This window comes from Callorhinus ursinus, unplaced genomic scaffold (genome assembly GCF_003265705.2).
Source record: "Callorhinus ursinus isolate GAN/ISIS: 27379988/994484 unplaced genomic scaffold, GSC_fseal_2.0 scaffold22, whole genome shotgun sequence".
Classification (NCBI taxonomy): domain Eukaryota; kingdom Metazoa; phylum Chordata; class Mammalia; order Carnivora; family Otariidae; genus Callorhinus; species Callorhinus ursinus.
In genome coordinates, this window is record NW_027397084.1 from 15,168,370 (window position 1) to 15,191,833 (window position 23,464).

General features: G+C 42.4%; 1 protein-coding gene across 1 annotated transcript in view; it reads left to right on the plus strand.

Annotated features, from left to right (window-relative positions):
- RAB23 (RAB23, member RAS oncogene family) overlaps positions 1-23,464 on the plus strand; it is a 74,103-nt gene that overhangs the window by 50,372 nt on the left and 267 nt on the right. The window lies entirely within an intron of this gene.

Sequence of the window (23,464 nt, forward strand, 5' to 3'; positions counted from 1 at the left end):
TCAGTCATTCAGGAATTGTCTGATCAGCACTACTTACATAATCTGCCTGATAGACCCCTACTCCGTCCAAGGGAAGGTAATCTTGCAATAACCAATCTGCTTCTTTGCCTAGGATAACTTCCTTTTCCCTACTCCCTTCTGACTATGAAAGTCTTTCATTTTATACAGCTCTTTGGATCTCATTTCTCTCTGCTAGATTGGATGCTGCTTCATTCATGAATCACTCAATAAAGCCAATAAGATCTTTAAAATTTACTCAGTTGGGGCACCTGGCTGGCTCAGTTGGTAGAGCATACGACTCTTGATCTTGGGGTCATGAGTTTGAGTCCCACGTTGGGCATACAATTTACTTAAAAAAAGAAGAAAGGATTTGGATATGTCAATTATACTTCAAAAAGATTGAAAAAAATTTAAAAATTTACTCAGCTGAATTTTTTTAATAATCTATAATTATATACTTAGATGTTGAAACTTTAAACTTCATATACCATGGAACCTAAAGAAAAATAACAGTTAAAGTCTATTTTTCTTTATTAACTTTCTCTTCCCTACCACCTACCCTGCTCTGTGAGGGAGGAGGAAGGAGATGTAGACATACCATAAGGGGGACTAAAGTAGTGGAAAGAAGACCTGTGTCCCCTCTGGGCATTGCTTCTAGCAGGGCTGGTCCATGGCTGGTAAATAGGTTCATCTCTTTAAGCCAGATCTCTCTGATAGAAGCTGTCTGGAGTGCTCCAGTCAGAAGGGTCTGGGGCCACATCTGGATTTAGCAGGAAAGCATGCCATGACTGATGAACACCGGGGGCCACCCTGTATCATATTATTAAACTTAACCAGTGCCCTTATTTGCCTTGGAGTATAATGAATATGTGAACTAGATTGACCTAGATTGCTTATATATAGTGCTTGCAACTCTAATATCCTATTAAGTAAAGAAATCACGGTGGGCATTTTCAGGAATGTTTTAGAATATAGGTTTTATTTTATTTTGTTTTTTTAAAAAGATTTTATTTATGTATTTGAGAAAGAGAGAGAGAGCACGAGCAGGGTGAGGGGGAAGGGGCAGAGGGAGAAGCTGACTCTCCGCTGAGCAGAAGGGGCTCGATCTCGATCCCAGGACTCTGGGATCATGAACTGACCCAAAGGCAGACAACGCTTAACAACCGAGCCACCCAGGTGCCCCTAGAATATAGGTTTTAATATTATGTAGGTATGGCAAGGCCAATAGATCAGGAGATAAATGCCATAGAAAAAATAATTTGTTATAGATCCCTCTAAGTGGAAGGGGCGTGCCATGCCACCAGGGATGGGGCTCCCAGGAAGCACCAGTGTCAGCCAAGAGGCAGATGGAGTAGGGGGAAAATGAGCAAGAGCCTTTATTGTGGTTTCCACTGGAAGAAACAGGGTAGGCTGGGTAAGCAGGTTTAGGATTGGTTAGTTTGAAGAATTTCCGTGGGCTCTGGTGCACAGGAGCTGTCCTTCATTGTGTGGTCGCTGGCCCTGGGGTAATTAGGGCAGGTGGATAGTAGCCCTGAGTGTGGAAGCTGATAGAGGAGGTACTTGGGGATGTGGGCTCTGGATTGGTTGCTTTGCACTTGAAAGGTTATCTGGAGCGGTAGACTGTAGACTGTTTACTATCTCTAGGAATTGGCTAGCTCTGGGAGGGGCAGTCTCTCCAGGGTCAGCAAGTCTCCAGATCTCAAAGCATTCCAATAGAGAAAATAAAGAAGACATTTTCAGAAAATTAATTCTCGTTTGCATTTCATTTAGGTAAATACAGTGTTCCTTACTGCTATGAATCTCCCTTTGATTTAGGGGAAAAATATAAGTAATAACTAATGAGCTGTTCTTTTTCAAATGGAAGAGTGCTTAGGCATCTGAAAGTGGTATCTCCCAAAGACTACCATTCTTTTTTTTTTTTAAAGATTTTTATTTATTTATTGAGAGAGAGAGAAAATGAGAGAGAGAGAGCACATGAGATGGGGGGAGGGTCAGAGGGAGAAGCAGACTCCCTGCTGAGCAGGGAGCCCGATGCGGGACTCGATCCAGGGACTCCAGGATCATGACCTGAGCCGAAGGTAGTCGCTTAACCAACTGAGCCACCCAGGCGCCCAAGACTACCATTCTTATTTTAGTGTTATAATAGCATTTTTTTGCTAGTTGTTAATGTTAACAAGTTATTGATTCTGTCATTGAATATTTTTGGAGTATTGTTCACAGTTTACGTTTAGACGGCAAAATCTAACCAATCAGTTTATGGCTGCCCATCTGGTGACCAGACATCATGATAATCTTCCCAAAAAGGAAAGACAAACAATATCAGAGATTATTATGTCTTTTTGTTAGCTCCTTTATTTCTTTTTCTCTTTTCTAAAAAAAGATTTTTAAAAAAAATTTAAAGATTTTATTTGAGATTGAGAGAGCATGAACTGGGGGAAGAGCAGAGGAATGGGGAGAAGCAGGGTCCATCCCAGGACCCTGGGATCATGACCTGAGCCAAAGGTAGACGCTTAGCCGACTGAGCCACCCAGGTGCCCCCCCACCTTGTTTTTATAAACAACCATATAGAACTATGCCGCATCCTAGTTCTGCTCTTCAGAGTCTTTAAAATCTCTCCAGATTCATATTCACAGTAGAGAACATTTGGTTGGCTCAGGTTGGCTCACCTTGTCCAACCACTGTGATCCGGAAGTGATGAAGAAATTAGTCCCTCTATATGCATCCAAGCTTCATGTCATATACAGACTAACACCATTAAAACAAAAATGGAAATATAAAAAACAGAAAGAGAGCAGTAATTGCATCAAACTAATAGGATGACTATGATAGAACTTTAAATTAAGCACTGCAGAGGTGCCTGGGTGGCTCAGTCGTTAAGTGTCTGCCTTTGGCTCGGGTCATGGGGATCGAGGCCCGCATCGGGCTTCCTGCTCGGGGAGGAATGCTTCTCCCTCTCCCACTCCCCCTGCTTGTGTTCCCTCTCTCGCTGTGTCTCTCTCTGTCAAATAAATAAATAAAATCTTTAAAAAAATAAATAAGTTAATTAAGCACTGCAGGGGCACCTGGGTGGCTCAGTCAGTTAAGCATTCAACTCTTGATTTCAGCTCAGGTCATGATCTCAGGGTCCTGGGATTCAGCCGCATGTCTGGCTCCCTACTCAGTGGGGAGTCGGCTTGTCTCTCCCTTTCCCTCTGTCTCCTCTCTCTCTCTCTCAAATAAATAAATCAATCTTTAAATTAAGCATTATGATGTCTAGGATCCAACCTAAAAAAGGAAAAAGAATAATTATTAACACTTCTTTGAGGGTATGGTATAATTAGTTTCAAATTTGTAGTAGCAAGAATTGGCACTGAGCCAATTCTTTGGAGAAAGGCGCTCCAAAGAGCTGTATAAAATGAAAGACTTTCATAGTCAGAAGGGAGTAGGGAAAAGGAAGTTATCCTAGGCAAAGAAGCAGATTGGTTATTGCAAGATTACCTTCCTTGGATGTCCTATTACTTAGTTCATTTACTGGTACTTGAAAGTTAGGAAAATTAGGGCGCCTGGGTGGCTCAGTCGTTAAGCATCTGCCTTCGGCTCGGGTCATGATCCCAGGGTCCTGGGATCGAGTCCCACATCGGGCTCCCTGCTCCGCGGGAAGCCTGCTTCTCCCTCTCCCACTCCCCCTGCTTGTGTTCATGCTCTCGCTATCTCTCTCTGTCAAATAAATAAAATCTTAAAAAAAAAAAAAAGAAAGTTAGGAAAATTAAAGTGGAAGTTCCTGTGGTTCCTCATGTCTAACTATCCCATATACCATCCTAAATCCCGACCTCTACATCCGAAGTATGTATATATATATATATATATTTTTTTTTTTTTAAGTAAGCTCTAGGCCCAGTGTGGGACTGGAACTCACAACCCCAAGATCAAGAGTCACATACTCTACCGACTGAGCCAGCCAGCTGCCCCTCCTAACTAATTTTTAACTTTATATTTCACACATCTTTGACATAGTGACACTGAGTAAATACTTTGTTGAATTAATTAATTAAATGCAATAATATCTTTGGAAGCCGAAGCATAATTGTCTTAGATTAATTATTTTCCATATTTTGAATATCAGTTTGTGGTTTTTTTTTTTAAGATTTGTTTATTTTAGAGAGAGAGAGAGAGCAGGGGAAGGGGCAGAGGGAGAGACTCCCTGCTGAGTGAGGAGCCAGGGCGGGGCTCCATCTCCTGACCCTGAGATCATGATCTGAGCTGAAATCCAGAGTTGGATGCTTAACTGACTGAGCCACCGAGCTGCTCCTAGTTTGTGGGTTTTTTAAACCAGAGATATGAGTAAGGTCACTAAAAATGGAATTATGAATAAGCAGAGTGAGTGTTGTAGTCCCTTTTTCTGATGTAACTTTAGAGACACTATGAAGGCTTTTTTGCTCCATCTCAAAAAAAAAAAAAAAAACGTTACTCCCTTAGTTCTGGGATGATGTGGAAAACTAAATTGTGAGAGGTCCAGTTCTTTGGTTTAATTCTACCTCCAGGCTGGCTATGTAACGGGCAGGGGCCAGGGCAAAATAAAACTGTGGAATCCCTTGTTCAAAGAGCAATGAAAAAGTGCCATTAAAGGAACTAAAATATAAAGCTTTTTCCTTTAAAAAATGCTTATATTGTTGGGCGCCTGGGTGGCTCGGTTGGTTGGGCGACTGCCTTTGGCTCGGGTCATGATCCCAAAGTCCTGGGATCGGGTCCCACATGGGGCTCCCGGCTTGGCGCTTCTCCCTTTGACCCTCTCCCCTCTCATGCTGTTTCTCTCTCTCTCTCTCTCTCTCTCAAATAAATAGATAAATAAATGGTTATATTGCTTATGAAAAGTAATTGGGAAAATAGTGATAACTGAGTAACAACATAACGAACAAATTTTAAAATATTTTTGATGTCATAATTTGATTAATGTGCTATCTTGATTGATCGTAAGACTTTTCTTGCTCATATTTCTCCAAATACGTTTATTAGGTCATTAAAATTTATATTTTTAACAGCTTTCTTTTCTTTTTTTTTTTTAATTTTTTATTGTTATGTTAATCACCATATATTACATCATTAGTTTTTGGTGCAGTGTTCCATGATTCATTGTTTGTTCATAACACCCAGTGCTCCATGCAGAACGTGCCCTCCTCAATACCCATCACCAGGCTAACCCATCCCCCTACCCCCCTCCCCTCTAGAACCCTCAGTTTGTTTTTCAGAGTCCATCATCTCTCATGGTTCCTCTCCCCCTCTGACATACTCCCCTTTTCTTCCTCTCCTGTTATCTTCTTCTTTTTCTTTTTTCTTAAAATATGTTGCGTTATTTGTTTCAGAAGTACAGATCTGTGATTCAACAGTCTTGCACAATTCACAGCGCTCACCGTAGCACATACCCTCCCCAATGTCTATCACCCAGCCACCCCATCCCTCCCACCCCCAACCACTCCAGTAACACTCCTTTAACAGCTTTATTTTCAATTGATATAATTGAAAGTAATACCAGTCACACTTGGCAAATGGAAGATCACAGATATATTTTTATAATTTAAAATTTTGAGATCTGCTGATGCAACTGTTACTGGAGCTCTTATGAGTACTGGGGCACCTGGGTGACTTGGTTGAGCAGCTTTTTTTTTTTTTTTAAAGATTTTATTTATTTATTTGAGAGAGAGAGGATATAGCGAGAGAGAACAGGAGCAGGGGGAGAGGGAGAAGCAGGCTCTCTGCTGAGCAGGGAGCTCATTGCGGAGCTCGATCCTAGGACCCCAGGACCATGACCTGAGCTGAAGGCAGATGTTTAACCAACTGAGCCACTCAGACTCCCCGAGCAGCTGACTCTTAATTTCAGCACGAGGTTGTAGGATCAAGCCCCATGTCAGGCTCCATGCTCAGAGGGGAGTCTGTTTTTCTCTTCCCCGCCCCGCCCCTGTCCCTACCCTGCTCTTGCGCACGTGTTCTTCTCTCTCAAATAAATCTTAAAAAAAGAGTATTTTATAGGCTTTGACATATTGGGATAAATTTCTGATCAATTATTATCATTTATTTTTTTATTTTAAGTAATCTCTGCACCCAAGGTCGTTTTCAAACTCACAGTCCCCAGATCAAGAGTTACATGTTCTACTCACTGAGGCAGCCAGGTGACCCTCTGATCAATTATATTGAATATAAAATTTAGTCCATCTAGACTTCCTGATTCTCATGTCTGTGTGTGATATCATGATTTATAATAAGAAATGTGTTTCTTTTTTGTCCTTATTCCAGGCACAGAGCTCCTAAAAACCCTTGGAATTTCTTTTTAAGTAGGCTCCGCACCAAATGTGGGACTCGAACTCACAATTGTGAGATCACACATTGACTGAGCCAGCCAGGCACCCCACCCTTGGAATTTCCTAAATGAGGAGAGAAACAAAGGTGTCTCTTGTTATGTTAATGAGGTGACATTTAGACCCCACTGAGGGGCAGGGGCTGAGTTGCCAGAGGCACCAACCTGTAATTAGAGGGTTAGAGCCTTCAGCTCCGCCTCCTGACCTCTGGAAAGGGGAGGAGACTGGAGGTTGAATCAGTCAACAATGGCCAATGATTTAATCTGTTATGCCTGTGCAATGTGGCCTCCATAAAAACCAAAATGGCGGGGTCAGAGTTTCCAGGTCGGTGAGCACGCGTGGAAGTGCTGGGAGAGTGGCACTGGAGAGGGCACGGAAGCTCTGCACCCCAGGACCTCATCCTATGAAGCTCCTCCATCGGGTTGTTCCTCAGGTACATCCTTTTATAAGGAACCGGTGATCTAGTAAGTAAAATGTTTCTCTGGGTTCTGCGAGCCACTCATGGAAATTAATCGAACCCTTGATGGGGGTTGTGGGAAGCTCTGATTTATAGCCAGTTGGTCAGATGTACAGGTAACAACCCGGCTTGCTGGAGACGTCTGAAGTGTGTATGTGTGTTGGACGTGGGGGGCAGTCTCGCAAGACCAAGCTTGGTGGTATGTGGCAAGAAGCCCCCCGCAACATTGGAATTGCATCCAGGACCCCACAGAGTCTGTGCATATACTTTTGTTTTGTAATAATTACAGACAGAATTTACTACCTGAGAGCTGGCAGTTCCTGTTCCAGAGCCTCAGGTCAGAGAGTTAATGCTTGTGCCCCCAGGAGGAACCCGCTCAGAGGATGGACTGGTTTGGGGGATGTACTGGCTGATACCCTTCCACCTTGGGTCCCAGCACTGTCCCCAAGTGGAGCCACTCTTCCTCTTTCCTCTGCTGCTTCTGCTACTACTTTTGCCATGGCCCATCTCTCATCACTTTGGAACCCTGAGGGACGCAGGTGCACACCAGTCACCGGGATGCATAGTCTCGTGACTTGACTTTTGTGCTGCAGGCCATGCTCAGGGACCTGAGCTTACAGTTGCGTGCTGCCCAGCCTCTCTCTGTTCTGCTGCTCATGTGCACACTCCATGCCCCATCACACCTCATTGGCAAAACCCAAGTTCAAAGATCAAATAATTTGAAGACATTGTCTTTCTGAAAGTGGAACCCAGGTCACACACCCATGAAGCTCAGTCTGCCTACCTCTTTGGCTGTAAGGATTAATTGCATCTGTCACCTCTGGAAGTGTGTGCCTGTCAACTCACAGGGCCGACTTTGCCTTTGTTTTGGTAATCAAATAACCAAGGACTGCTCAAGGAACTGCAGGAAGCCTCCATTTTTCACCTTTGCCTTGCTCTCTTCTCCCTCCCAGGTCTCAGTTTTGCAGGTTTGGGTCTAGGTTCTCTAGCTCAGAGAGAACTGGCCAGTGCAGCTTCCTGGGTTAGCACAACCGCTGGGATCTCAGAGCTCAGAGGGTCAAATAGTAGCTCAGCAAGAAAAGAATTACTGAATCCCGAGTCCTGGGTGCCCTGGAGTGCAGGTGGAGGGAGTGGGGCCAGGGACAGAGGAGAGTGTGCCTCAAGTACTGGACAGGACTATTGCTGTTTTACAGAATGCAGTGGAACAGGACTCTCTCTCTCTTTTTTTTTTAAAGATTAATATTTATTTATTTGACAGAGCAGGAGCAGGGGGAGGAGCAGAGGCAGAGGGAGAAGCAGACTCCCTGCTGAGCAGGGAGCCCGATGTGGGGCTCGATCTCAGGACCTCGTGATCATCACCTGAGCTGTAGACAGATGCTTAACTGACTGAGCCACCCAGGCGCCCCAAAACATTGAATTTTTCATTCATAATTATAATTTTCAAATTATTGAGAAAGACGGGAATATTATTTCTAGTGAGATAGAAAACATAAATCTAGTACTGGTTTTGTGTCAGAAGAGTCCTATCATTTTAAGTGGTTGCTCACTTACTGTATCACATCTATATCTGTCTCTTTATATAATACTGTAAAAAATCTTAATTTCTTGGGATGCCTGGGTGGCTCAGTTGGTTAAGCATCTGCCTTGGGCTTAGGTTACGATCCCAGGGTCCTGGGATCGAGCCCTGCATGGGGCTCCCTGCTCAGCAGGAAGCCTGCTTCTCCCTCTGCCACTCCCCCTGCTTGTGTTCCTCTCTCGTTGTGTCTCTCTCTGTCAAATAAATAAATAAAAAATCTTTAAAAAAAAAAAATAATGGAAAGTGGGGCTCTTGGGTGGCTCAGTTGGTTAAGTGTCTGCCTTCAGCTCAGGTCATGATCCCAGGGTCTTGGGATCAAGTCTCACATCGGGCTCCTTGCTTAGCGGGGAGTTTGCTTCTCCTGCTACCTGCCGCTCCCCCCGCTTGTACTCTCTGTCTCTCTCTGACAAATAAATAAATAAAATCTTAAAAAAAATTTCTTTAGAAATAAGTTTTTATTTTCTCATTTTCTCTTCTAAGATTTTTTTTTTCCCCCCAGTAAGTCATGTCAATGTTAAATTGTGGTACAGAAACCCATGTTACCTGTTCTCTAGGTCATTTATGAGGGAAAGGGTATCACAGAGTTTAAACAGTGCTTAAAGAAGACAGATTAGGTGATACAAACAAATTTAATTTGACACTTCATGGAGTGGACAGTCTCCATTTGGGGAGCTGCCAAATAGGGCAGAAGACTAAAAGCTTTTATAGAATATAGAACAAAGAACAAGAAAGACAGATAAAAATATCTGGTTGGTTGAGGCCACATAGTCACCCTTGTTGGGGGTGAGAAGGCCCAAGGGGTGACTTGGGTTTGGGGATTGGCTCACTGGATATCCTGCGCTTCTGGTCAAGAGGAGCATTTACAGGGACACGGAAGTTGTTTAAGTTGCCATATCCTGACACAGCACCCCAGTGCGGGAGCAGCTCCATCTTGGGCCTAGAAATTTATTTCAGTACAAGTTTTCTTGGTTTGTGTTTCAAAGGCATCAACCCTTTCTGTTCCTATAACCTCTTACATCTTCAAGTGAAAAACAATAGGAAATCATTTGATTTCCTTTCTCCGGGAGGCCAGGAGAACATGGCTGCCGTGCTAGAGATAATAGTATCCTAGGTTTGCTAGTTGGTCTCAGCTTCCTCAGCTGTTGATGAGATACAGCTGGAGAAAGGCTTCAACGAGAAGAAGAAGGGACTGGCTCAGTCCACTTCTGGCCAAACTCTTACCTACAACTCCCCCTCTCCAGTCTCCACTCACCCGTCTGATATCTTGTTCCAGCAATGGGGTAGAAGCAGGAGTTCAAGATAGGATGGTGTCACACCAGCTCAGAAGCCAGGAGCACAGGTAACCCTAATGCAGGAGCACTATGATGTACGCAGTCTGTTTCAGAAATCCATACCTGTGCCCAGGTTTGGGCAGGTGGGAGATGACGAGAGGAGAGGAAGCCCTGGCTGGGAACCATTAGGCTGGAACTGGGAGGGGCAGCTCCCCATTGCAAGTGCTAGGCAGATGTGTACCCAGGTGACCGTTCCTGCTGATTCTCTCACCTGCTAGTTTCTGCATCTGCCTTTATGATCATGGGCTCCTTCCTCTCTGGTTGATGTCTCTGGACATGAGTTCTTGCTCACCTAGACCCAGGGTATCCATTGTCTCTCCCACTTCCCTGGAAAAGTAAAGCCCTTTTTCAGCCAGCCCTCCTTCTCTGCCATCACATCCAGGAATGACCTCGATTGAGTTGTACGAGATTATCCACTGCTTCTGTGGCTTGGATAGATTGTAATGAGTTTTAGGGCCTGTCAGATTTCAAGGCTCTGTTTTCATACCACACATATTGTTAGGAATATGAGAAGTGCTTAATAATTATCCATCAATGAGTAAGCTTTGAAGGAAGAAAGGAAAGTATTATGAAATAAATGACAATGTTAGAATTGAGGCTTACTTAGAGCAAAATTATTTTTGGTATATTTTGAGCACCATATAAATGTCAGTGAAACCAGTGAGACATAGCAAGAGCTGCTGGGGTAGCATAAATTCACATTTTTAGCTGCTGCGGATGGAATGAAAATGTTCTCTGGTTGGTCTGTGTGAGAGAATGTTTCACAAGACTATCAAAATTATATCTTAGGATGTCATTTTGGATTCTAAAATTTTCTTAAGTAGTGATTTAAAAAATCTTGGTGCTTTCTTTGGGCATGGCCTAGAAACCTAAGTCCTTTCTGTGTGACTAAAAGGATTTCTCCTAGCAGTGGAAGCCTCTGTTTGAGCTTTTAAAAAATAAACTCTGTCACTCTGGATGGATTTGTAGCACTAGCCAGTGGGTGAGCATGAGATTATTTCTGAAATTTTTAGAGAATAGAGAGATTAAAGAAAAACCAGGGGGCACCTGGGTGGCTCAGTCGGTTAGGCATCCAACTCTTGATTTCGGCTCAGGTCATGATCTCCATGCTGGGTGTGGAGCCTGCTTAAGAGTCTCTCTCTCCCTCTCCCTGCTGTGCCCCTCCCCACCTCCCTCTCTAAAAAAAGAAAGAAAACAGAAAAGAAAAAAGAAAAATCAAGACACTGGGTGTGTTAACACAAGTCAACCTAGTATGTAACTCAATTCATGCTTGGGACTTCTGAATTTAACCAAAAAATAATTGGATCCATTACAGGTGCCAAGGGTCAGAATGAGACCAAGTGGGGAATTCAGGAATGTACATAACATCTTGTACTATATAAATCATACATGTCAAGTGGCATATCCAAATCGTGTATCCTACCTAACATGGCATAACCAAATGTATCCAAGTGTAGGTATACACGGCTTTGAATTGTAACTGCAGAGAGTTGGTCAGGAAAGAGTAGTACCCAGGGACTCAGCGGATTAACTCTGGAAACAGATAGTAGGAGCAGTCTGAACTTGAGCTAAGCTCTTTGGGTTACAAAGCGCTTTTCAGATTCATTTTGCTATCCATAGAGAGAAATAAATCACGCCTATTAACTTAACCTAATTGTCCTTAGCTTGCAATGTGAGGTTCAGTCTTGTACTCCTTTAACTTTCATTTACTAGCCATTTGAGATGGAGTACAGTATTTCAAAAGGTGCCTCACAATGGGTTCATGATTCCTATTCAATATCCTTAACTTACTACTTAGAAAATACCAGAATTCATTGAATAACGTCCATGTCAGTTTGCTCAGCACGTTGTTCTTTGTGGAACTCATAGCTGCCTTGCCCCTCCCCAGCTTTTTTCAAGCCCACATTAATATACTGGGAAACAAACTCAGTATGAACAATGATCCAAGGACAATTATGAAATGCGAATCTGAAAGCCTGGAATACTGTGCCACAAATTTCTTAAAAAATTGTCCTCTCAAAACACTTACAGCTTGGGTGTGACATGCCTGTTGCAGGAAATATTTTTTAAGGAATGAAATATTCTGGGAAATCTAAACTACCTTTTCCTTTCCTCTTCTCCTTTTCCAAAGAACACATTTTCTCCATATATTTGCTGAGCAGTTATCTTTTATTATGAAAAATGGGTCACTTGTGGAAGAAAGGAGTCCTTTTCTAGTTGGACAACTTGTCTAGAAGCTAGACTATCTTAAAGTGAGATAAGAATAGCACAAGTCTGTCCGGTCGGAGTAGGGTCATCTTTGCCAAGATGGGATAGAGGTCTATCTAATGAGAGATAAGGAATGCCCAGGTTAATGTGCTGGCCAAAGGCTTGGAGACAAAAGGTTGGGCCGAGCCTGCAGCTGGCACACTGAATTTGAGAACCTAGACCCAGGGGCTTTAAATGGAATATTGGCTACTGTCGAGGGGGAGTGTTGCTCTATTATGGGCCTGACACTCCGGAAGTGATTACATCTTGCCTGGACTAGTTCTTGGCCTCTCCGGTATTAGGAAGACCAGTATCTACAAGTCCATCTTGTTTCATTGCAAGTTCCACTAGGGCAGATGATTCATCTGGTGGTTTGGGGCATAAGTCCTGAGAGTTGAAGGAATGGAAGTAATATTTGTTATTTGACCCACTCTGCTGTGCTGCCCACTGCACAGACAGTTGATAATCCCTAAGGGTTTAATTGACTGTACAAATATTGCTGTTTCTTCAATATGTGAATGCTGACTCAGACATTGTGGAACATTTCTCCAATGTTTCAGATTAGATATCTGGGAATTAATAATTCAGCAAATATTTATTGGCTATTTACTATGTTGGGCATTAGGTATAAAAAAGTGAAGTGAAAGAGTGACATGGTCACTTTCCTCATGATGCTCACAATCCAGGGAGACAGATTGACTTTAAATAAATAAACATCTAGAGATATATGTAATTATAAGTTAAATAGTAATTTGTAGTAAATACTATGAAAGATAAAATTCAGGGGAGTATGAAAGACAGTAATGGGGAGGGAGACATAATTTAGGCTGGGGAGTCAAGGAAAGCCTCTCATGAAAGTGATGTTATTACTTAGATTCTTAATTTCTGTGGTAGATTTATAATAATCTCTCTGCTTCCATTTTCTCTTTCCCTTTGATCCATCTTGCAGGTCATCTATAGATGAGATTTTTTAAAAATATTACTTTTATTAAGAAATCTAAGAGTTTGAAGGGATATTTTTCAGGTGATGTAGTCTAACTTAGTCAAGGTCGGTGAACCACTGTTACAAACAACCCCTAAATGTTAGTGGCCTAACACAATAAAGGCTTCTTTCTTTCTTCCCCTTCCTTCCTTCCTTCCTAAGATTATTTATTTATTTGAGAGAGAGTGACAGAGAGAGCGCACACAGAGGGAGAGAGAGAGAGGAAGAAGCAGCCTCCCTGCTGAGCAGAGAGCCTGATGTGGGGCTGGGGGATCCCAGGATCCTGATCATGACCTGAGCCAAAGGCCGACATTTAACTGACTGAGCCACCCAGGCGCCCCAATAAAGGTTTCTTTCTTGCTGCCTCACAGTCTAATGCAGTTTGGCAAGGGAGTGCTCTGCTCCACGTAGGCCGGAGTTCAGGTCATCTCCATTTAGTGTGTCAGTCACCTCCTAGGTTTTGAACTCCTCTGCTGGACCCATCTCAGACTTCCAGAAGAGAGAATCTGAATGCCTGGCTTGGATTAGATGCTTTCTTGGGTCCAGTCAGCTGAGCCATGGAGAGGGGTTGGTTACGTTCTTCAAACATGGGTGCTGTGGTCATTTTTGTGGATTGGGACCATTGACGCAGAAGAGGAAATGAGCCGGGAAGATACTATCCAACTAGGTGTTATTCAGGGAGCCATTTTTACTTCATATGATAGATCTTCACATATCTGAAGAAAATATCCAGTTTTCTTCTTTCTCATGAGCTTCATTCTTTTCAGAGTAACTATTGTCTGTTTTTTGGAGCTTGCACAATTCAGGTTATTTATACTGGCTCATCAACTTCCCTCCCAACATTTCAATTATGAACTTCCTTCAGATTTCACCTCCGCCAGGAAAAGGTCCTTAATTAACGCCACTCCTTAAATATTCTCTAGGTCTCAAATCCTACATGACTTGATCTACCCAATCAAGTGACCCTTAACCTGTCTTGTACAGTTGAATAGGATTAATCTTTAGCTTTTAAAATTCCATGTCTTGCCTTACATCCTTCCAAAAATTAACTCAAAATGAATCATAGATCTAAATGTAAAATGCAAAATTATAAAACTCCTAGAAGATAACATAGGAAAATACCTAGGTGACCTTAGGTATAGTGATGCTTTTAAAAATACAACACCAAAGGCACAAGCCATGAAATAAATAATTGAGAAATTGGGCTTAATTAAAGTTAAAAATTTCTGCTCTGTGAAAGACAATATCAAGAGAATTAGAAGACAAGCCACAGACTGGGAGAAAATATTTGTAAAAGACACATCTGGAAAAAAGACTTATCCAAAATATACAAAGAACTCAAAACTCAGCAGGAAGAACAAACAACCCAGTTAAAAAATGGGCCAATGGCTTTAATAGACATGTCACCAAAGAAGATAGAAGATGGCAAATAAGCATATAGAAAGATGTTCCACATCATATATCATCCGGGAGATGCAAATTAAAACAAAAATGAGATGGTATTACAAGGGTCAAAATCCAGAACACTGATAACTCCAAATACTGGCAAAGATGTGAAGCAACAGGAAATCTCATACGTTGCTGGTGGGAATACAAAATGGTACAGCCACTATGGAAGACACTTTGGGGAATGTCTTACAAAACTAAACATACTCTTAATGTATGATCCAACAGTTGTGCTTTTTGGTATTTATCCAGAGGAGTTTAAAACATATGTCTGCACAAAAGCCGGCATATAGATATTTATAGAAGCTTTATTCATAATTGCCAAAACTTGGAAGCAACCAAGATGTCCTTAAGTAGGTGAATGTGTAAATAAACTATGGTACATCCACACAGTGGTGCTAGGAAGAAATGAGCTATCAAGCCATGAAAAATCATGAAACTTAAATGCGTATTACTAAGTGCAAGAAGCCACTGTGAAAAGGCTACATACTGTGTTGTTCCAACTATAGAAAATTCTGGAAAAGGCAAAACCATGGAGACAATAAAAAGATCAGTGGTTGCCAGGGGTCGGAAAAGGGAAATAGGAATAGGCAGAGCATAGGGAATTTTTTAGGACAGTGAAAATAATCTGTATGATATTTTAATAATGGATATATGTCATTATACTTTTGTCTAAATCCATAGAATGTACAACACCAAGAGTGAACTGTAGACTACAGGGATATTTGGGTGGCTCAGTCGGTCAAGCAGCTGCCTTCGGCTCAGGTCAAGATCCCAGGGTCCTGGGTTCGAGTCCCACTTTGGGTCCCTTGCTCAGCAGGGAGCCTGCATCTCCCTCTGTCTGCCACTCCCCCTGCTTGTGCTCTGTCTCTGACAAATAAATAAAACATTAAAAAAGATAATAAAGTAGACTACAGACTTTGCATAATTGTGATATATCAACGTAGGTTCACCCTTGGGAAAAAACATACCATTTTAGTGAGTGATGTTGGTGATGGGCGAGGCCATGCACGCATGGGGGCAGGGAGTATATTGGAAATCTCTCTACCTACCTCTCAATTTTGTTGTAGACCTAAAGCTTTTTAAAATTAATTAGTTAATTAATTTATTTGAGGGGGGTGGTGGGGAGGAGCAGAGGGAGAGGGACAGACTCCATGCTCAGTTCTGGAGCCCAATGTGGGGCTTGATCCCAAGACTCTGAGATCATGGACCTGAGCAGCAATCAAGAGTCGGATGCTTAACTGACTAAGCCACTCAGGTGCTCCATAAACCTACAACTCTTCTAAAAAAATGAAGTCTTAAAAAAATTCCATGTCTTGCCCCACTGAGGATGAGACCATGTCTTCTTCTCCCTTTAGATTCATCACAACATAGTGCTAACTATATTCTTTCCTGAATCCTGTTCAAAGACTTAATAATACGTCTCTCCTCAGGAATATTTTTATGTTTATAGAAGGCAGGAAGTATTCAGTTATCATTTGCTTCTGTTTTGTGCATTCTTTTAATTGGTCTAAGGGATGGTGTAGTTTATTCATAAGAAAGGCAAACTCCAAGGGCGCCTGGCTGGCTCAGTTGGTGGAGCGTGTGACTCTTGATCTCAGGGTTGTGAGTTCGAGCCCCGCATTGGGTGTAGAGATTACTTAAAAATAGAATCTTAAAAAAAAAAAAAAGCAAACTCCAAGTTACCATTTATGGAGGTTCACCAAGTACTGGGAACCCCACTAGGGACATTTATATGCATTATCATTAAATCTTTACTATTACATTTAATAATAATAGGCCTGTGAGCCTATTATTATTTCTACTATCACACAGCTAATGACTAGGTTATCTAATTCTGGAACTCCAGTCTGTCTAAGTTTCTAAGGATAAACTGAAGAATTGTTAGTCCATCTGGCCATGTCTGTTCCATCTGATAACTGTAAGTGTGTGAACATTTGACCCCCCTTCAGCAGCAGGAGACCATGGAGCTTATCTACCTGCTGGTTTTGATGATTGCAACTGGATTAATAGTTACTAATGATATGTAATTATTATATACACAAGTTCTTGCCTTAACCACAACCATACTGACACTCATTAATAAGTTGGCTAAACTGGCATTCCCATGGCAGCTCTGTATCTCCCCATTCCCTGCACTTCTCATGATGGACGCCTCATCTCACCTTTCCTGCTTTGTCCACTCTGGGTTGTATTGATCAGAAGGGAGATCTATTTTACTGAAGGGAAGAAATGTATTTGCTTTCGTAGTTATTAGAAATAGAATATGTGAGGGTGCCTGGGTGGCTCAGATGGTTAAGCGTCTGCCTTCGGCTCAGGTCATGATCCCGGGGTCCTGGGATCGAGTCCCGCATCGGGCTCCCTGCTCCGCGGGGAGCCTGCTTCTCCCTCTGTCTCTCTTTCTCTCTGTCTCTTACGAAAAAATAAATACAATCTTTTTTTTAAAAATTTTTTTATTTATTTGACAGAGACACAGTGAGAGAGTGAACACAAGCAGGGGGAGTGAGAGAGGGAGAAGCAGGTCCCCGCGGAGCAGGGAGTCTGATGCGGGACTCGATCCCAGGACCCCGGGATCATGACCTGAGCCGAAGGCAGACGCTCAACGACTGAGCCACCCAGGCGCCCCAATCTTTTTTTTTTTTTAAAGATTTTATTTATTCATTTGAGAGAGAGAAAGAGAGAGAGCACAAGAGGGGGTAAGATCAGAGGGAGAAGCAGACTCCCCGCTGAGCAGGGAGCCTGATGCGGGGCTTGATCCCGGGACTCCAGGATCATGACCTGAGCTGAAGGCAGTCGCCCAACCAACCGAGCCACCCAGGCGCCCCTAAATAAATAAAATCTTAAACAAAAAAAAGAAATAGAATATATGAGATCAGTAACTTCACGGGGGACACTGGGAATGACAGGCAAGAGAAAGAGGGTGCGGTTGTCTCGTGCTTACATTTCTGTGACTCTCGTGCAGAGAGCCAAGAACAAAGCTGAAATTCAGCCAGGAGGAGGAGAGGGTCCAGCTGTAATTGGACCCTGCAGGAGTGCTCCCAGTGGTCTAGATTTCAGGATTCCCTCCTCAGTCTCCTCGGAGAAACAACAGGCAAATGAAGTAAACAGTAGTTAGGGGTGAAGCAACCTGTGATATACAGTCCACTTCATTTGGAGAATGATATCGGTGGTGCTTTGGGGAGGGGTTTGTATCCCAGCAAAGGAGGAGACTGTGAGTCTAAGACTTGGGGTACACATCAGAAAGTTTTTCCTGGGGCGCCTGGGTGGCTCAGTGGTTGAGCGGCTGTCTTCGGCTCAGGTCCTGATCTCAGGGTCCTGGGATCGAGCCCCGCATCAGGCTCCCTGCTCGGCAGGAAGCCTGCTTCTCCCTCTCCCACTCCCCCTGCTTGTGTTCCCTCTCTTGCTGTCTCTCTCTCTGTCAAATAAATAAAATCTTTAAAAAAAAAAAAAAGGAAGTTTTTACTAACTTCATGAACTTAAGTGCTTTTTAGGCGCTCTGGGCTGGTTAATATACTGCTGGGCTGAATTATTTAATTTGAGGATAAACTGAAGAATCGTTTGACCGCATCTGTTCCATCTGATAACTGTTAAGTGTACAAACATTTGACCCACGTTCAGCAGCGGGAGACCATGGAGCTTATCTACCTGCTGGTTTTGATGATTGCAACTGGATTAATAGTTACTAATGATATGTAATTATTAATAGTAAAATTATGATTATTATAAAATATTGCTGTTGCAGTTATTAATTCAGCTTGCCCCTGGGTATACTCCTGTCTCCAGTTTCTATCATGATGGTTGAGCCTATGCAAGGGCTTAGGATAGGAAGGAAGAGAGTCAACATTCAGGGCTTCCTCTGGAACCCTTGTTCCTTTGTAAACAAACTCCTCTTCTCCCCCGCTTTTCTCCATAATGCTCCCTCCAGGTTGTGGCTTTCACTGAAATCTAAACTCCACAGATGACTAAAGAAACGGTTGTGATGGTAAATGGGTGGGTGCTGACCTGTTGTTCAGCTTTGTGGCAACTTGTAAACCAGTGGTGGTCAAACCCTAGCAAGCCCCCACATCCCTGGGAGGGCTTGTTTAAATGAAGATTTCAGAGCTCACTCTCAATTTCTGATTCAGTAGATTTGGAGGGGAGCCTGGATTTTGCATTTCTAACAAGTTCCTAGGTGGTGCGCATATGGCTGGTCTAGGAACTACACTCGGAGAATCACTGTTGGAAATCGTGACTCTCTCACCGTGGTGGAAGTGTTCATCTTCCTTCGGTCCCCTTGATGTTACACTGTATCATGCACTCTCCCACTTGTAGCTGTTGTCTACTGACATTCCGGTCACCTCATACACACGCTCTCGGAAGATCTTATGGCATTGTGAAATAATAGAAAAAATACATATTGGTCTCTGTCCCCGGTTCCTGGCACAGGGCTCCTACAACCCTTGTAATTTTCTAAATGACAAGAACACTAGGAACATCTCTTGTTCTAATATTTGTCTTTGACCTCCATCCCTGGCACAGGTCTTCTAAAACCCTTGTAAATTCCTAAACAATAAGAGCACTAAGAGCATCTTTTGTTCTATTAAGGTGACTCTGGGTGAGCTCCTGGACGGCTCCCAAGATGGAGGCTGGTCCCCAGAAAGACCAACCAAACAAAAGCTTGGAATTTTCAGGGACCCCCCACCCCCAGAGAGGGAAGAGGGGCTAGAAACAGTAAATAATGGATCATGCCTACATGACGAAGCATCCATAATATCCTGGTGCTGTGGGGTTCAGGGAGCTTCCAGGTGGGGAACACCTCAACACTGGGAGGGTGACATACCTCAACTCCGGAGGACAGAAGCTCCTGCACTAGGAATGCTACCAGACCTCAGCCTATGTATCTCTTCATCTGACTGTTCATCTGTATCCTTTAGCATATCCTTTAATAAACTGGTACACCTAAGTGTTTCCCTGAGTTCTATGAGCTGCTCTAGCAAATTAATCAAAGCCAAGGTGGGGGTCTTTGTATTGCCAGTTGGACAGAAGCCCAGGTGATAACTTGGGCTTACAGCTGGCATCTGACATGTATGTTTTGCAGGTGGGGGGCAGCCTTGTGAGACTGAGGCCTTTACCCATGGGATGTGCCCCTATCTCTGCGTAGAATTGAGTAAATTATAAGATACCCAGCTGGTGTCCTTGAGAATTGCTTGGTATTTCTCAGGGAAAAACCTCCACACATCCAGAAGTAACCAGAAGTGAAGTGTTCTGGGTAAAAGTAAAGGAGACTCCTAGAATAGAAACACACAGGAAAGAACTGCGTTCTCCTCACAGAAGGAGGAAAATGAGTTTTACCATTAGAGATGCCCTGCTGACTGTCTTCCTGCTACTCCAGCTCCTGAGGTTGTCTGAGGACTTTCACTTTCATCCATGGGACCCTCTAGCATCCTAGCTTCCAGAATGTCTTTACCTCCTCAGGTCCACAGATTTTCCCCTTAACTCTCTTTTTTTTTTTTTTTTTAAGATTTTATTTATTCATTTGACAGAGCAAGAGAGCACAAGCAGGGGGAGCAGAGGGAGAGGGAGAAGCAGGCTCCTCGCTGAGCAGGGAGCCCGCCCGATGCGGGACTTGATTCCAGGCCCCTCGGATCATGCCCTGAGCTGAAGGCAGATGCTTAACCATCTGAGCCACCCAGGCATCCTCCCCTCAACTCTTAAATTTCATTGCTGTTACCCATTTGGAGGGTTACAGCCTGAAGCTTATCATCATTCTGAGCTTCTCTACCACATACGATGTGAATTTTACTTTTCTTCTCTGTAACCCTGACCCCTGTGCTTAGTTCTTGCCTCTCCCTGGAACTCCACTATTTGAGCACAAGGACAGCTTGATCACGCTGATCCCTTTATTTAATTCATCTTTCACTCCCTGCTTGGCTTCTAGCCTTCTCTATACAGCCTGGAACCCAGCGTTGATCATTAGAAATGACTCTCAATTTTTTTTTTAAGATTTTATTTATTTATTTGAGAGAGAATGAGAGATAGAGAGCACGAGAGGGAAGAGGGTCAGAGGGAGAAGCAGACTCCCCGCTGAGCAGGGAGCCCGATGTGGGACTCGATCCCGGGACTCCAGGATCATGACCTGAGCCGAAGGCAGTCGCTTAACCAACTGAGCCACCCAGGCGCCCAATGACTCTCAATTTATTTGCAATCTTATCATTCCACCACTCTTTCCAGTGACCAATGCTGTGTCATTGCCACAACCTGTCATTTCCATTTTTCAGGGTGTAGCAGAGGTGATAAGATAGAAACACAAATAACTGCAATATGGAGTGGTATTCCATAACAGTTAGAAGCATAATACAGAAATCCATGAACTTGTAAGGAGTACATCTAGTTAACAATGATCAGAAAAAGATCTTCAAGTCTATCATGGAAGATACAAATATGAATCAAAACACTACTAGACTCTAAAGCTCTTTAAGTATAGGAATGGTGTAATTTATATTAATTTCACTGATAGAACCTAGCAGGTTTTAGAAAGAGAATTAATGAGTTGTGTCTCCTTTAGGATGATTCTTTGTCCATTATGAGGTGTGAAAAACCTTAAGGGCGCTTAGAGGAATATATCATTTTATTTATTTATTCTTAAAGATTTATTTATTTATTTTAGAGAGAAAGAGTGTGTGCAAGCAGCAGGAGGGGCAGCGGGAGGGGGAGAGAGAATCCTCAAGCAGACTCCCCTCTGAGCACAGAGCCCAATGCCAGGCTCCATCCCGGGACCCCAAGATCATGACCTGTGCTGAAATCAAGAGTCCGCCACCCAACCAACTGAGCCACCCAGGTGCCCCTCAAATGAATAAATGAAAAATTCAAAAGGCAATTTATCACCTATGTGTGTGTGTCAATATACACATATATTTGTTGTATAAATATAGAAAAATCTGGGGAGGATAAAATACTGTCTTGTTTTATCCATCAGCATGTTGTTTTCATTTGTGATTAGGTAAATGCTCCCTTTTACAATTTAAACTTTTGCAGTAAAAATAAAAATATTTTGGAGAAGAAGGTTGCTTTTGGCAAAAAGTGGTAGAAATAATACTGCTTATATTTCCTGGGGCCTTACCGTATGTCAAGCATGTGTCACCTCATTTATCCGTCACCGTTGCCCTGCAAGGCTGTAGTAGGCATTATTTTCATTTTGCAAATGAGACTCAAAGAAATTATTGTAGTTCATCAATTCTCAGATGACATTTTAAAAGAATATTTGAAGGAGTCTTTTTTTTTTTTAACTTTCAAATTTTTATTTAAATTCTAGTTCACATATAACGTCATACTGGTTTCAAGAGTGAGTGAATCTATTAACATAACAATAAAAAATTAAGGTTGATTTAAAAAAAAAGAGTGAGTGAATCTTATCATTGATGGTGTCTTAAATTTGATAAAATAAGTTGCACTGTTATATAATGCTCTCTCTCATTCATAGTTGAATTGACTCTAATTCTTGTACTTTTTCCCCCCTTAAATTCCATTATCTTGTCTTTTTTTTTTTAAGTTTTTATTTATTTATTTTCATAGTTTCTATCCCCCATGTGGGGCTGAAACTCATGACCCTGAGATCAAGAGTCACATGCTCTTCCAACTGAACCAGGCAGGCACCCTAATTTCATTATCTTTTCTAACAGAAGCAGACTTTTTGCTCCTCCAAATTTTCTTTTTCTCTTACACACACACACACACACACACACACACACACACTTCCTCCCCCTTTCTCTTTCACATGTCTTTACATTTCAGTCTAAGCTAAAAATATCCTGCTCGTAAGGTGTCAGGCTTATGCTTATTTTGAGTTTAGCCATGGTGAACTTCATCTGTCAAACTGATGTGTTTGTCTCTTTTTCCTGCTAAATTACTCAATCTGTTTTGTTCGATTCCATTTTACCCACAACTCTTTAGAATCAGGTGCCTTGACACTGGGAAGAAGCTAACCTTCTCTCTTATAAATATGGTTAATTGGACAAATTAATTCTGACTGATACAATAAAGGTTTTTATTTTTTAAATTATTTTTATTTTATTTTTAAAAATATTTTATTTATTTATTTGACAGAGAGAAAGCACAAGCAGGGGGAGAAGCAGAGGGAGAGGGAGAAGCAGGCTCCCTGCTGGGCATTTCATTATCTTTTCTAACAGAAGCAGACTTTTTGCTCCCAATGTGGGGCTCGATCCCAGAATCCTGGGATCATCACCTGAGCTGAAGGCAGTTGCTTAACCAACTGAGCCACCCTGGCGCCCCAAGGTTTTTATTTTTCTTGGGCAAGGTAGCTGCCCTAGGCCAGTGCTTCTCACCCTGGCCAGACCACCCTAAATACTTAGTCTACCTTCCTGGAGCATCAGTTGTGGTTGAAGATTTGCTTGAAGGGAAGTAGGACATGGAAAAAACGTCAATGAAAATCTTTGAAAGAAGTTTTTATCCTAAAGCAAATGTGAAGATATTATTGAATAAAATGAAATATCCATATGCATTTTTAAGGTGCAACTTTAATGACATTTCAAGCTTGTGGTAGACTACTCATGGCAACTTGTGGTTGAAATTACAGGTTTTAGAGCAAGACCTGGCGTCCCAGCTCTGCCTTTCTCTAGCTCTGTGTCCTTGGGCAAGTGGCTTAACCTCTTTGTGTCTCAGTTTCCTCATCTATAAAATGGGAATAATAATACCACCTGCCTTATAGGTTATCATGAGAATAAGTGATGAGAGGATGTTCAGTGTTAGAGCAGCGCCTGGAACAGAGTGAACCGTCACTAATGTTAGCCATTTTCATTTTTGTTTAGGCTTCCCAGTGTCCCCCCGGGGCAAGCCTTTTGTTCTCTTTTTGTTACGGTGTCTCTGTGCCAAAGTTCAAGAAGCCCTTCCCCAGGATTCTCCCAGGATACTGCACTTGCTTCTCTTCTGTTGGTCTTTTGTAATGTTTCAGGAATGTGCTGTTTTCTTTTTTTTTGCAGCACCATTAAGAACAAAGGGTAGCTGTTTTAGGAATTTGGGAAATGAAGGGGAATGAATCTCAGTGTCACTCATGTTTGAAATGAAATAAACTCATAGTTGGGAATAGCAAACCGATAGTTA